The sequence below is a fragment of the Castor canadensis genome, chromosome 10 (assembly GCF_047511655.1).
Source record: "Castor canadensis chromosome 10, mCasCan1.hap1v2, whole genome shotgun sequence".
NCBI classification, from domain to species: Eukaryota; Metazoa; Chordata; class Mammalia; order Rodentia; family Castoridae; genus Castor; species Castor canadensis.
The window spans coordinates 86,940,238-86,953,040 of NC_133395.1; the positions used below are offsets into that span (position 1 = coordinate 86,940,238).

General features: G+C 67.9%; 6 non-coding genes across 6 annotated transcripts; all 6 read right to left on the reverse strand.

Annotated features, from left to right (window-relative positions):
* Positions 1–755: 755 nt before the first annotated feature.
* LOC141413375 (5S ribosomal RNA) lies at positions 756–874 on the reverse strand. Its single transcript, XR_012438167.1, has one exon. It is a non-coding gene; the product is annotated as a 5S ribosomal RNA (ribosomal RNA).
* A 2,153-nt stretch (positions 875–3,027) lies between these two features.
* Positions 3,028–3,146, reverse strand: LOC141412507 (5S ribosomal RNA). The gene has a single exon (XR_012437349.1). It is a non-coding gene; the product is annotated as a 5S ribosomal RNA (ribosomal RNA).
* A 2,145-nt stretch (positions 3,147–5,291) lies between these two features.
* Positions 5,292–5,410, reverse strand: LOC141413376 (5S ribosomal RNA). The gene has a single exon (XR_012438168.1). It is a non-coding gene; the product is annotated as a 5S ribosomal RNA (ribosomal RNA).
* Positions 5,411–7,554: 2,144 nt separating this feature from the next.
* Positions 7,555–7,673, reverse strand: LOC141413377 (5S ribosomal RNA). Its single transcript, XR_012438169.1, has one exon. It is a non-coding gene; the product is annotated as a 5S ribosomal RNA (ribosomal RNA).
* Positions 7,674–9,814: 2,141 nt separating this feature from the next.
* Positions 9,815–9,933, reverse strand: LOC141413378 (5S ribosomal RNA). Its single transcript, XR_012438170.1, has one exon. It is a non-coding gene; the product is annotated as a 5S ribosomal RNA (ribosomal RNA).
* A 2,149-nt stretch (positions 9,934–12,082) lies between these two features.
* LOC141413380 (5S ribosomal RNA) lies at positions 12,083–12,201 on the reverse strand. Its single transcript, XR_012438172.1, has one exon. It is a non-coding gene; the product is annotated as a 5S ribosomal RNA (ribosomal RNA).
* Positions 12,202–12,803: the final 602 nt, after the last annotated feature.

Here is a 12,803-nt window from a genome sequence, read left to right on the forward strand (position 1 = left end):
CAAGCGGTCCCTTCCGTCGTGCCCAAGCCCATGTGACCCCGAAGGCCAGGTGGCCCCGGTCCTTGAGCTGACTGAGGAGTGCTTTGAGACCCGGAGGGTGGCACAGGCGACTGGGCGCCAGCGGCGGCCCTCCCTCCCTTTGAGCGGGACGGGGAGCTGCCGCTGGCGTCCGGAGCTCTGGCGGCCTGCGCCCTCTGTCCCTGTGACCGCAGGCTCTGCCGTGGGAGGCGGGATCCCACGTAGAGGTCGCGCGCTGGCTGCCCTGTCTTGGGTTGAGCGACGGAGCGCGACGTGGAGCAGCACCCGACTGAGGCTCCCTGCTTCTCTGTCCCCTGGCGTCTTGCCCTGGACCCAGTGCACCACCTTGTGGCGAGCCCAGGTGTGGCGCGTCCCGCTGTGGGGCCCGCTGGGGTGCAGGACCCACTTTCTCATGGCTTCCGCACGTCCCTCCCCGCCCGCCTGGAGGGCAGTTGGGGAGCGGTCCCCAACGTGGCCTGGGACCAACCTCGCTGGTGACCCGTGTCGCGGGCGCGCGCCCCAGGAGAGTGTGGGGAGGGGAGAGGATTCGGGGACGTAGCTGTGAGGATTCGGTGTGCGTGGGTCTGGCGGGTGGCCCGGACGGGGTCGGGGTCGTGGTCACGGTGGGTCGTTGTGGTGGTGGTGGTGGTGGTGGTGCTGGGGGTGGTGGTGGTAGGGGGGGGGGTGGTGGCGAAGTCCCCGAAGACAAAAGGAGCAGCGAGGGAGGGAGGAGCAAAAGCCTACAGCACCCGGTATTCCCAGGCGGTCTCCCATCCAAGTACTAACCAGGCCCGACCCTGCTTAGCTTCCGAGATCAGACGAGATCGGGCGCGTTCAGGGTGGTATGGCCGTAGACGCTAGCCGCCGCCTCCGGGAGCCCCAAGAGCCTGCCGAGGGCCCCGGCGTGCGTCTCCACGCTGTTCTCCTGGCACGGCTGGGAGTCCGGGTGGGGGCTGGCAGCCCGGGGCCAGCGGCCAGAGGCCCCGCGCGCCTGCTCGGGCAGCCGGTCTCGCCCAGGTGGCCGCTGGGTGGCTTTCTTCCCGAGGTGTCCTGCTGCCAGGACGAGGGTCAAGTTTTCTCGGGGGAAAATTTCTCAGTGCTCTCGGGCGCTTGTTCTTCTGGGAATGTCCACTGCTGTGGCCAAGGCGGGGGACGCACAGCTCGGGCCAGGGCAAGCAGCCGCCCTCCTCCGTCGCCTCCTGGAGCCGTATCCTTGGGTGGGTGCGTGGCTCCCAGCGGAGGTCTCGGGGACCCTTCCGGTCCTCTTCGTCCGGAAAGCGCCACTGCCCCTCCAGCCCATCAGGAAAACGGCAGCCGCGCCCTTCGCCGACCCGCTCCGCCCTCCTCCACACTCAGGGCCTGGGGCTGCGGGGCTGAATGGTGAGGCTTTCCAGCCCAGGACTTCACCTCTGGCCCCTTTCACACCCGGGATCTTGGGAAGAAGAAACAAAACCAAACACAGCCAAAGCCATCTCCTCCGACCCGGGGCCCCTCCACATCCCTTCCGATCCCGGGTTCCTGCCGGCCTCCCGGGGCGTTTCTCCCAGGCAGGCCTTCGCGGCCACTACACGGGGCTGAGCACTCGAGTCCTCGGGCGTCACGGGGCCCGCGGCCACGCCAAGCACGCACGACTCCCGGGTCTCGTCTGCTCCTGGGTGCCCTGGGCCTCTTCCCTGTGCCGCTGCTGGGTCTTGTGCCCCTGCTTGGCCTCCTTCAGACCCGGCCCCGTGCTACGCGGCCACGTGCTACAGGATCGTGCCAGCAGAACTGGCCCTGGCTGAGCCCCGTACCCACCCTCCTGCCATCCCTGGCCCTGCTAGCAAATGGCAGAGATCCTCTGGCCTCCGAGCCCAGACAAAAATCCTGATGCAGTTGGCCGAGGGGCCGCAAACCAAGGCTTCGCTTGTTCCCGCTCAGGCCCCAGCCATACCCTCTTGTCCTTCGGCTGCTCGTGTGTGGGGTGGGGGAGAGGAGGGTGCGTCCCCGTGCGTGCGTGCGTGGTCTGGGTGTCTCTGCGTGGTGTGTGTGTGTGTGTGTGTGTGTGTGTGTGTGTTAGATGCCGTGCCTGGTGTAGGTGGGGAAGAGCAAGCCCTCACGCACAGAGCCCCATCACACACTGGGGCCGGGCCGAGGGGGTCAATCTGCTCGGCCTGATTGCGTTGGGCATACATTGCAGAAGGTGGGTTTTCCAAGGCGGAGCAGAGGGTCCCGGCACCTGAGGTTGTCCACGGGGAGAATGTCTGTTCCACGGGGGCAAGCGGTCCCTTCCGTCGTGCCCAAGCCCATGTGACCCCGAAGGCCAGGTGGCCCCGGTCCTTGAGCTGACTGAGGAGTGCTTTGAGACCCGGAGGGTGGCACAGGCGACTGGGCGCCAGCGGCGGCCCTCCCTCCCTTTGAGCGGGACGGGGAGCTGCCGCTGGCATCCGGAGCTCTGGCGGCCTGCGCCCTCTGTCCCTGTGACCGCAGGCTCTGCCGTGGGAGGCGGGATCCCACGTAGAGGTCGCGCGCTGGCTGCCCTGTCTTGGGTTGAGCGACGGAGCGCGACGTGGAGCAGCACCCGACTGAGGCTCCCTGCTTCTCTGTCCCCTGGCGTCTTACCCTGGACCCAGTGCACCACCTTGTGGCGAGCCCAGGTGTGGCGCGTCCCGCTGTGGGGCCCGCTGGGGTGCAGGACCCACTTTCTCATGGCTTCCGCACGTCCCTCCCCGCCCGCCTGGAGGGCAGTTGGGGAGCGGTCCCCAACGTGGCCTGGGACCAACCTCGCTGGTGACCCGTGTCGCGGGCGCGCGCCCCAGGAGAGTGTGGGGAGGGGAGAGGATTCGGGGACGTAGCTGTGAGGATTCGGTGTGCGTGGGTCTGGCTGGTGGCCCGGACGGGGTCGGGGTCGTGGTCACGGTGGGTCGTTGTGGTGGTGGTGGTGGTGGTGGTGCTGGGGGTGGTGGTGGTGGTGGGGGGGGTGGTGGCGAAGTCCCCGAAGACAAAAGGAGCAGCGAGGGAGGGAGGAGCAAAAGCCTACAGCACCCGGTATTCCCAGGCGGTCTCCCATTCAAGTACTAACCAGGCCCGACCCTGCTTAGCTTCCGAGATCAGACGAGATCGGGCGCGTTCAGGGTGGTATGGCCGTAGACGCTAGCCGCCGCCTCCGGGAGCCCCAAGAGCCTGCCGAGGGCCCCGGCGTGCGTCTCCACGCTGCTCTCCTGGCACGGCTGGGAGTCCGGGTGGGGGCTGGCAGCCCGGGGCCAGCGGCCAGAGGCCCCACGCGCCTGCTCGGGCAGCCGGTCTCGCCCAGGTGGCCGCTGGGTGGCTTTCTTCCCGAGGTGTCCTGCTGCCAGGACGAGGGTCAAGTTTTCTCGGGGGAAAATTTCTCAGTGCTCTCGGGCGCTTGTTCTTCTGGGAATGTCCACTGCTGTGGCCAAGGCGGGGGACGCACAGCTCGGGCCAGGGCAAGCAGCCGCCCTCCTCCGTCGCCTCCTGGAGCCGTATCCTTGGGTGGGTGCGTGGCTCCCAGCGGAGGTCTCGGGGACCCTTCCGGTCCTCTTCGTCCGGAAAGCGCCACTGCCCCTCCAGCCCACCAGGAAAACGGCAGCCGCGCCCTTCGCCGACCCGCTCCGCCCTCCTCCACACTCAGGGCCTGGGGCTGCGGGGCTGAATCGTGAGGCTTTCCAGCCCAGGACTTCACCTCTGGCCCCTTTCACACCCGGGATCTTGGGAAGAAGAAACAAAACCAAACACAGCCAAAGCCATCTCCTCCGACCCGGGGCCCCTCCACATCCCTTCCGATCCCGGGTTCCTGCCGGCCTCCCGGGGCGTTTCTCCCAGGCAGGCCTTCGCGGCCACTACACGGGGCTGAGCACTCGAGTCCTCGGGCGTCACGGGGCCCGCGGCCACGCCAAGCACGCACGACTCCCGGGTCTCGTCTGCTCCTGGGTGCCCTGGGCCTCTTCCCTGTGCCGCTGCTGGGTCTTGTGCCCCTGCTTGGCCTCCTTCAGACCCGGCCCCGTGCTACGCGGCCACGTGCTACAGGATCGTGCCAGCAGAACTGGCCCTGGCTGAGCCCCGTACCCACCCTCCTGCCATCCCTGGCCCTGCTAGCAAATGGCAGAGATCCTCTGGCCTCCGAGCCCAGACAAAAATCCTGATGCAGTTGGCCGAGGGGCCGCAAACCAAGGCTTCGCTTGTTCCCGCTCAGGCCCCAGCCATACCCTCTTGTCCTTCGGCTGCTCGTGTGTCGGGTGGGGGAGAGGAGGGTGCGTCCCCGTGCGTGCGTGCGTGGTCTGGGTGTCTCTGCGTGGTGTGTGTGTGTGTGTGTGTGTGTGTTAGATGCCGTGCCTGGTGTAGGTGGGGAAGAGCAAGCCCTCACGCACAGAGCCCCATCACACACTGGGGCCGGGCCGAGGGGGTCAATCTGCTCGGCCTGATTGCGTTGGGCATACATTGCAGAAGGTGGGTTTTCCAAGGCGGAGCAGAGGGTCCCGGCACCTGAGGTTGTCCACGGGGAGAATGTCTGTTCCACGGGGGCAAGCGGTCCCTTCCGTCGTGCCCAAGCCCATGTGACCCCGAAGGCCAGGTGGCCCCGGTCCTTGAGCTGACTGAGGAGTGCTTTGAGACCCGGAGGGTGGCACAGGCGACTGGGCGCCAGCGGCGGCCCTCCCTCCCTTTGAGCGGGACGGGGAGCTGCCGCTGGCGTCCGGAGCTCTGGCGGCCTGCGCCCTCTGTCCCTGTGACCGCAGGCTCTGCCGTGGGAGGCGGGATCCCACGTAGAGGTCGCGCGCTGGCTGCCCTGTCTTGGGTTGAGCGACGGAGCGCGACGTGGAGCAGCACCCGACTGAGGCTCCCTGCTTCTCTGTCCCCTGGCGTCTTGCCCTGGACCCAGTGCACCACCTTGTGGCGAGCCCAGGTGTGGCGCGTCCCGCTGTGGGGCCCGCTGGGGTGCAGGACCCACTTTCTCATGGCTTCCGCACGTCCCTCCCCGCCCGCCTGGAGGGCAGTTGGGGAGCGGTCCCCAACGTGGCCTGGGACCAACCTCGCTGGTGACCCGTGTCGCGGGCGCGCGCCCCAGGAGAGTGTGGGGAGGGGAGAGGATTCGGGGACGTAGCTGTGAGGATTCGGTGTGCGTGGGTCTGGCGGGTGGCCCGGACGGGGTCGGGGTCGTGGTCACGGTGGGTCGTTGTGGTGGTGGTGGTGGTGGTGGTGCTGGGGGTGGTGGTGGTGGTGGGGGGGGTGGTGGCGAAGTCCCCGAAGACAAAAGGAGCAGCGAGGGAGGGAGGAGCAAAAGCCTACAGCACCCGGTATTCCCAGGCGGTCTCCCATCCAAGTACTAACCAGGCCCGACCCTGCTTAGCTTCCGAGATCAGACGAGATCGGGCGCGTTCAGGGTGGTATGGCCGTAGACGCTAGCCGCCGCCTCCGGGAGCCCCAAGAGCCTGCCGAGGGCCCCGGCGTGCGTCTCCACGCTGCTCTCCTGGCACGGCTGGGAGTCCGGGTGGGGGCTGGCAGCCCGGGGCCAGCGGCCAGAGGCCCCGCGCGCCTGCTCGGGCAGCCGGTCTCGCCCAGGTGGCCGCTGGGTGGCTTTCTTCCCGAGGTGTCCTGCTGCCAGGACGAGGGTCAAGTTTTCTCGGGGGAAAATTTCTCAGTGCTCTCGGGCGCTTGTTCTTCTGGGAATGTCCACTGCTGTGGCCAAGGCGGGGGACGCACAGCTCGGGCCAGGGCAAGCAGCCGCCCTCCTCCGTCGCCTCCTGGAGCCGTATCCTTGGGTGGGTGCGTGGCTCCCAGCGGAGGTCTCGGGGACCCTTCCGGTCCTCTTCGTCCGGAAAGCGCCACTGCCCCTCCAGCCCATCAGGAAAACGGCAGCCGCGCCCTTCGCCGACCCGCTCCGCCCTCCTCCACACTCAGGGCCTGGGGCTGCGGGGCTGAATCGTGAGGCTTTCCAGCCCAGGACTTCACCTCTGGCCCCTTTCACACCCGGGATCTTGGGAAGAAGAAACAAAACCAAACACAGCCAAAGCCATCTCCTCCGACCCGGGGCCCCTCCACATCCCTTCCGATCCCGGGTTCCTGCCGGCCTCCCGGGGCGTTTCTCCCAGGCAGGCCTTCGCGGCCACTACACGGGGCTGAGCACTCGAGTCCTCGGGCGTCACGGGGCCCGCGGCCACGCCAAGCACGCACGACTCCCGGGTCTCGTCTGCTCCTGGGTGCCCTGGGCCTCTTCCCTGTGCCGCTGCTGGGTCTTGTGCCCCTGCTTGGCCTCCTTCAGACCCGGCCCCGTGCTACGCGGCCACGTGCTACAGGATCGTGCCAGCAGAACTGGCCCTGGCTGAGCCCCGTACCCACCCTCCTGCCATCCCTGGCCCTGCTAGCAAATGGCAGAGATCCTCTGGCCTCCGAGCCCAGACAAAAATCCTGATGCAGTTGGCCGAGGGGCCGCAAACCAAGGCTTCGCTTGTTCCCGCTCAGGCCCCAGCCATACCCTCTTGTCCTTCGGCTGCTCGTGTGTGGGGTGGGGGAGAGGAGGGTGCGTCCCCGTGCGTGCGTGCGTGGTCTGGGTGTCTCTGCGTGGTGTGTGTGTGTGTGTGTGTGTGTGTTAGATGCCGTGCCTGGTGTAGGTGGGGAAGAGCAAGCCCTCACGCACAGAGCCCCATCACACACTGGGGCCGGGCCGAGGGGGTCAATCTGCTCGGCCTGATTGCGTTGGGCATACATTGCAGAAGGTGGGTTTTCCAAGGCGGAGCAGAGGGTCCCGGCACCTGAGGTTGTCCACGGGGAGAATGTCTGTTCCACGGGGGCAAGCGGTCCCTTCCGTCGTGCCCAAGCCCATGTGACCCCGAAGGCCAGGTGGCCCCGGTCCTTGAGCTGACTGAGGAGTGCTTTGAGACCCGGAGGGTGGCACAGGCGACTGGGCGCCAGCGGCGGCCCTCCCTCCCTTTGAGCGGGACGGGGAGCTGCCGCTGGCATCCGGAGCTCTGGCGGCCTGCGCCCTCTGTCCCTGTGACCGCAGGCTCTGCCGTGGGAGGCGGGATCCCACGTAGAGGTCGCGCGCTGGCTGCCCTGTCTTGGGTTGAGCGACGGAGCGCGACGTGGAGCAGCACCCGACTGAGGCTCCCTGCTTCTCTGTCCCCTGGCGTCTTGCCCTGGACCCAGTGCACCACCTTGTGGCGAGCCCAGGTGTGGCGCGTCCCGCTGTGGGGCCCGCTGGGGTGCAGGACCCACTTTCTCATGGCTTCCGCACGTCCCTCCCCGCCCGCCTGGAGGGCAGTTGGGGAGCGGTCCCCAACGTGGCCTGGGACCAACCTCGCTGGTGACCCGTGTCGCGGGCGCGCGCCCCAGGAGAGTGTGGGGAGGGGAGAGGATTCGGGGACGTAGCTGTGAGGATTCGGTGTGCGTGGGTCTGGCGGGTGGCCCGGACGGGGTCGGGGTCGTGGTCACGGTGGGTCGTTGTGGTGGTGGTGGTGGTGGTGGTGCTGGGGGTGGTGGTGGTGGGGGGGGGGTGGTGGCGAAGTCCCCGAAGACAAAAGGAGCAGCGAGGGAGGGAGGAGCAAAAGCCTACAGCACCCGGTATTCCCAGGCGGTCTCCCATCCAAGTACTAACCAGGCCCGACCCTGCTTAGCTTCCGAGATCAGACGAGATCGGGCGCGTTCAGGGTGGTATGGCCGTAGACGCTAGCCGCCGCCTCCGGGAGCCCCAAGAGCCTGCCGAGGGCCCCGGCGTGCGTCTCCACGCTGCTCTCCTGGCACGGCTGGGAGTCCGGGTGGGGGCTGGCAGCCCGGGGCCAGCGGCCAGAGGCCCCGCGCGCCTGCTCGGGCAGCCGGTCTCGCCCAGGTGGCCGCTGGGTGGCTTTCTTCCCGAGGTGTCCTGCTGCCAGGACGAGGGTCAAGTTTTCTCGGGGGAAAATTTCTCAGTGCTCTCGGGCGCTTGTTCTTCTGGGAATGTCCACTGCTGTGGCCAAGGCGGGGGACGCACAGCTCGGGCCAGGGCAAGCAGCCGCCCTCCTCCGTCGCCTCCTGGAGCCGTATCCTTGGGTGGGTGCGTGGCTCCCAGCGGAGGTCTCGGGGACCCTTCCGGTCCTCTTCGTCCGGAAAGCGCCACTGCCCCTCCAGCCCATCAGGAAAACGGCAGCCGCGCCCTTCGCCGACCCGCTCCGCCCTCCTCCACACTCAGGGCCTGGGGCTGCGGGGCTGAATCGTGAGGCTTTCCAGCCCAGGACTTCACCTCTGGCCCCTTTCACACCCGGGATCTTGGGAAGAAGAAACAAAACCAAACACAGCCAAAGCCATCTCCTCCGACCCGGGGCCCCTCCACATCCCTTCCGATCCCGGGTTCCTGCCGGCCTCCCGGGGCGTTTCTCCCAGGCAGGCCTTCGCGGCCACTACACGGGGCTGAGCACTCGAGTCCTCGGGCGTCACGGGGCCCGCGGCCACGCCAAGCACGCACGACTCCCGGGTCTCGTCTGCTCCTGGGTGCCCTGGGCCTCTTCCCTGTGCCGCTGCTGGGTCTTGTGCCCCTGCTTGGCCTCCTTCAGACCCGGCCCCGTGCTACGCGGCCACGTGCTACAGGATCGTGCCAGCAGAACTGGCCCTGGCTGAGCCCCGTACCCACCCTCCTGCCATCCCTGGCCCTGCTAGCAAATGGCAGAGATCCTCTGGCCTCCGAGCCCAGACAAAAATCCTGATGCAGTTGGCCGAGGGGCCGCAAACCAAGGCTTCGCTTGTTCCCGCTCAGGCCCCAGCCATACCCTCTTGTCCTTCGGCTGCTCGTGTGTGGGGTGGGGGAGAGGAGGGTGCGTCCCCGTGCGTGCGTGCGTGGTCTGGGTGTCTCTGCGTGGTGTGTGTGTGTGTGTGTGTGTGTGTTAGATGCCGTGCCTGGTGTAGGTGGGGAAGAGCAAGCCCTCACGCACAGAGCCCCATCACACACTGGGGCCGGGCCGAGGGGGTCAATCTGCTCGGCCTGATTGCGTTGGGCATACATTGCAGAAGGTGGGTTTTCCAAGGCGGAGCAGAGGGTCCCGGCACCTGAGGTTGTCCACGGGGAGAATGTCTGTTCCACGGGGGCAAGCGGTCCCTTCCGTCGTGCCCAAGCCCATGTGACCCCGAAGGCCAGGTGGCCCCGGTCCTTGAGCTGACTGAGGAGTGCTTTGAGACCCGGAGGGTGGCACAGGCGACTGGGCGCCAGCGGCGGCCCTCCCTCCCTTTGAGCGGGACGGGGAGCTGCCGCTGGCATCCGGAGCTCTGGCGGCCTGCGCCCTCTGTCCCTGTGACCGCAGGCTCTGCCGTGGGAGGCGGGATCCCACGTAGAGGTCGCGCGCTGGCTGCCCTGTCTTGGGTTGAGCGACGGAGCGCGACGTGGAGCAGCACCCGACTGAGGCTCCCTGCTTCTCTGTCCCCTGGCGTCTTGCCCTGGACCCAGTGCACCACCTTGTGGCGAGCCCAGGTGTGGCGCGTCCCGCTGTGGGGCCCGCTGGGGTGCAGGACCCACTTTCTCATGGCTTCCGCACGTCCCTCCCCGCCCGCCTGGAGGGCAGTTGGGGGTCCCCAACGTGGCCTGGGACCAACCTCGCTGGTGACCCGTGTCGCGGGCGCGCGCCCCAGGAGAGTGTGGGGAGGGGAGAGGATTCGGGGACGTAGCTGTGAGGATTCGGTGTGCGTGGGTCTGGCGGGTGGCCCGGACGGGGTCGGGGTCGTGGTCACGGTGGGTCGTTGTGGTGGTGGTGGTGGTGGTGGTGCTGGGGGTGGTGGTGGTGGTGGGGGGGGTGGTGGCGAAGTCCCCGAAGACAAAAGGAGCAGCGAGGGAGGGAGGAGCAAAAGCCTACAGCACCCGGTATTCCCAGGCGGTCTCCCATCCAAGTACTAACCAGGCCCGACCCTGCTTAGCTTCCGAGATCAGACGAGATCGGGCGCGTTCAGGGTGGTATGGCCGTAGACGCTAGCCGCCGCCTCCGGGAGCCCCAAGAGCCTGCCGAGGGCCCCGGCGTGCGTCTCCACGCTGCTCTCCTGGCACGGCTGGGAGTCCGGGTGGGGGCTGGCAGCCCGGGGCCAGCGGCCAGAGGCCCCGCGCGCCTGCTCGGGCAGCCGGTCTCGCCCAGGTGGCCGCTGGGTGGCTTTCTTCCCGAGGTGTCCTGCTGCCAGGACGAGGGTCAAGTTTTCTCGGGGGAAAATTTCTCAGTGCTCTCGGGCGCTTGTTCTTCTGGGAATGTCCACTGCTGTGGCCAAGGCGGGGGACGCACAGCTCGGGCCAGGGCAAGCAGCCGCCCTCCTCCGTCGCCTCCTGGAGCCGTATCCTTGGGTGGGTGCGTGGCTCCCAGCGGAGGTCTCGGGGACCCTTCCGGTCCTCTTCGTCCGGAAAGCGCCACTGCCCCTCCAGCCCATCAGGAAAACGGCAGCCGCGCCCTTCGCCGACCCGCTCCGCCCTCCTCCACACTCAGGGCCTGGGGCTGCGGGGCTGAATCGTGAGGCTTTCCAGCCCAGGACTTCACCTCTGGCCCCTTTCACACCCGGGATCTTGGGAAGAAGAAACAAAACCAAACACAGCCAAAGCCATCTCCTCCGACCCGGGGCCCCTCCACATCCCTTCCGATCCCGGGTTCCTGCCGGCCTCCCGGGGCGTTTCTCCCAGGCAGGCCTTCGCGGCCACTACACGGGGCTGAGCACTCGAGTCCTCGGGCGTCACGGGGCCCGCGGCCACGCCAAGCACGCACGACTCCCGGGTCTCGTCTGCTCCTGGGTGCCCTGGGCCTCTTCCCTGTGCCGCTGCTGGGTCTTGTGCCCCTGCTTGGCCTCCTTCAGACCCGGCCCCGTGCTACGCGGCCACGTGCTACAGGATCGTGCCAGCAGAACTGGCCCTGGCTGAGCCCCGTACCCACCCTCCTGCCATCCCTGGCCCTGCTAGCAAATGGCAGAGATCCTCTGGCCTCCGAGCCCAGACAAAAATCCTGATGCAGTTGGCCGAGGGGCCGCAAACCAAGGCTTCGCTTGTTCCCGCTCAGGCCCCAGCCATACCCTCTTGTCCTTCGGCTGCTCGTGTGTGGGGTGGGGGAGAGGAGGGTGCGTCCCCGTGCGTGCGTGCGTGGTCTGGGTGTCTCTGCGTGGTGTGTGTGTGTGTGTGTGTGTGTGTGTTAGATGCCGTGCCTGGTGTAGGTGGGGAAGAGCAAGCCCTCACGCACAGAGCCCCATCACACACTGGGGCCGGGCCGAGGGGGTCAATCTGCTCGGCCTGATTGCGTTGGGCATACATTGCAGAAGGTGGGTTTTCCAAGGCGGAGCAGAGGGTCCCGGCACCTGAGGTTGTCCACGGGGAGAATGTCTGTTCCACGGGGGCAAGCGGTCCCTTCCGTCGTGCCCAAGCCCATGTGACCCCGAAGGCCAGGTGGCCCCGGTCCTTGAGCTGACTGAGGAGTGCTTTGAGACCCGGAGGGTGGCACAGGCGACTGGGCGCCAGCGGCGGCCCTCCCTCCCTTTGAGCGGGACGGGGAGCTGCCGCTGGCATCCGGAGCTCTGGCGGCCTGCGCCCTCTGTCCCTGTGACCGCAGGCTCTGCCGTGGGAGGCGGGATCCCACGTAGAGGTCGCGCGCTGGCTGCCCTGTCTTGGGTTGAGCGACGGAGCGCGACGTGGAGCAGCACCCGACTGAGGCTCCCTGCTTCTCTGTCCCCTGGCGTCTTGCCCTGGACCCAGTGCACCACCTTGTGGCGAGCCCAGGTGTGGCGCGTCCCGCTGTGGGGCCCGCTGGGGTGCAGGACCCACTTTCTCATGGCTTCCGCACGTCCCTCCCCGCCCGCCTGGAGGGCAGTTGGGGAGCGGTCCCCAACGTGGCCTGGGACCAACCTCGCTGGTGACCCGTGTCGCGGGCGCGCGCCCCAGGAGAGTGTGGGGAGGGGAGAGGATTCGGGGACGTAGCTGTGAGGATTCGGTGTGCGTGGGTCTGGCGGGTGGCCCGGACGGGGTCGGGGTCGTGGTCACGGTGGGTCGTTGTGGTGGTGGTGGTGGTGGTGGTGCTGGGGGTGGTGGTGGTGGTGGTGGGGGGGTGGTGGCGAAGTCCCCGAAGACAAAAGGAGCAGCGAGGGAGGGAGGAGCAAAAGCCTACAGCACCCGGTATTCCCAGGCGGTCTCCCATCCAAGTACTAACCAGGCCCGACCCTGCTTAGCTTCCGAGATCAGACGAGATCGGGCGCGTTCAGGGTGGTATGGCCGTAGACGCTAGCCGCCGCCTCCGGGAGCCCCAAGAGCCTGCCGAGGGCCCCGGCGTGCGTCTCCACGCTGCTCTCCTGGCACGGCTGGGAGTCCGGGTGGGGGCTGGCAGCCCGGGGCCAGCGGCCAGAGGCCCCGCGCGCCTGCTCGGGCAGCCGGTCTCGCCCAGGTGGCCGCTGGGTGGCTTTCTTCCCGAGGTGTCCTGCTGCCAGGACGAGGGTCAAGTTTTCTCGGGGGAAAATTTCTCAGTGCTCTCGGGCGCTTGTTCTTCTGGGAATGTCCACTGCTGTGGCCAAGGCGGGGGACGCACAGCTCGGGCCAGGGCAAGCAGCCGCCCTCCTCCGTCGCCTCCTGGAGCCGTATCCTTGGGTGGGTGCGTGGCTCCCAGCGGAGGTCTCGGGGACCCTTCCGGTCCTCTTCGTCCGGAAAGCGCCACTGCCCCTCCAGCCCATCAGGAAAACGGCAGCCGCGCCCTTCGCCGACCCGCTCCGCCCTCCTCCACACTCAGGGCCTGGGGCTGCGGGGCTGAATCGTGAGGCTTTCCAGCCCAGGACTTCACCTCTGGCCCCTTTCACACCCGGGATCTTGGGAAGAAGAAACAAAACCAAAC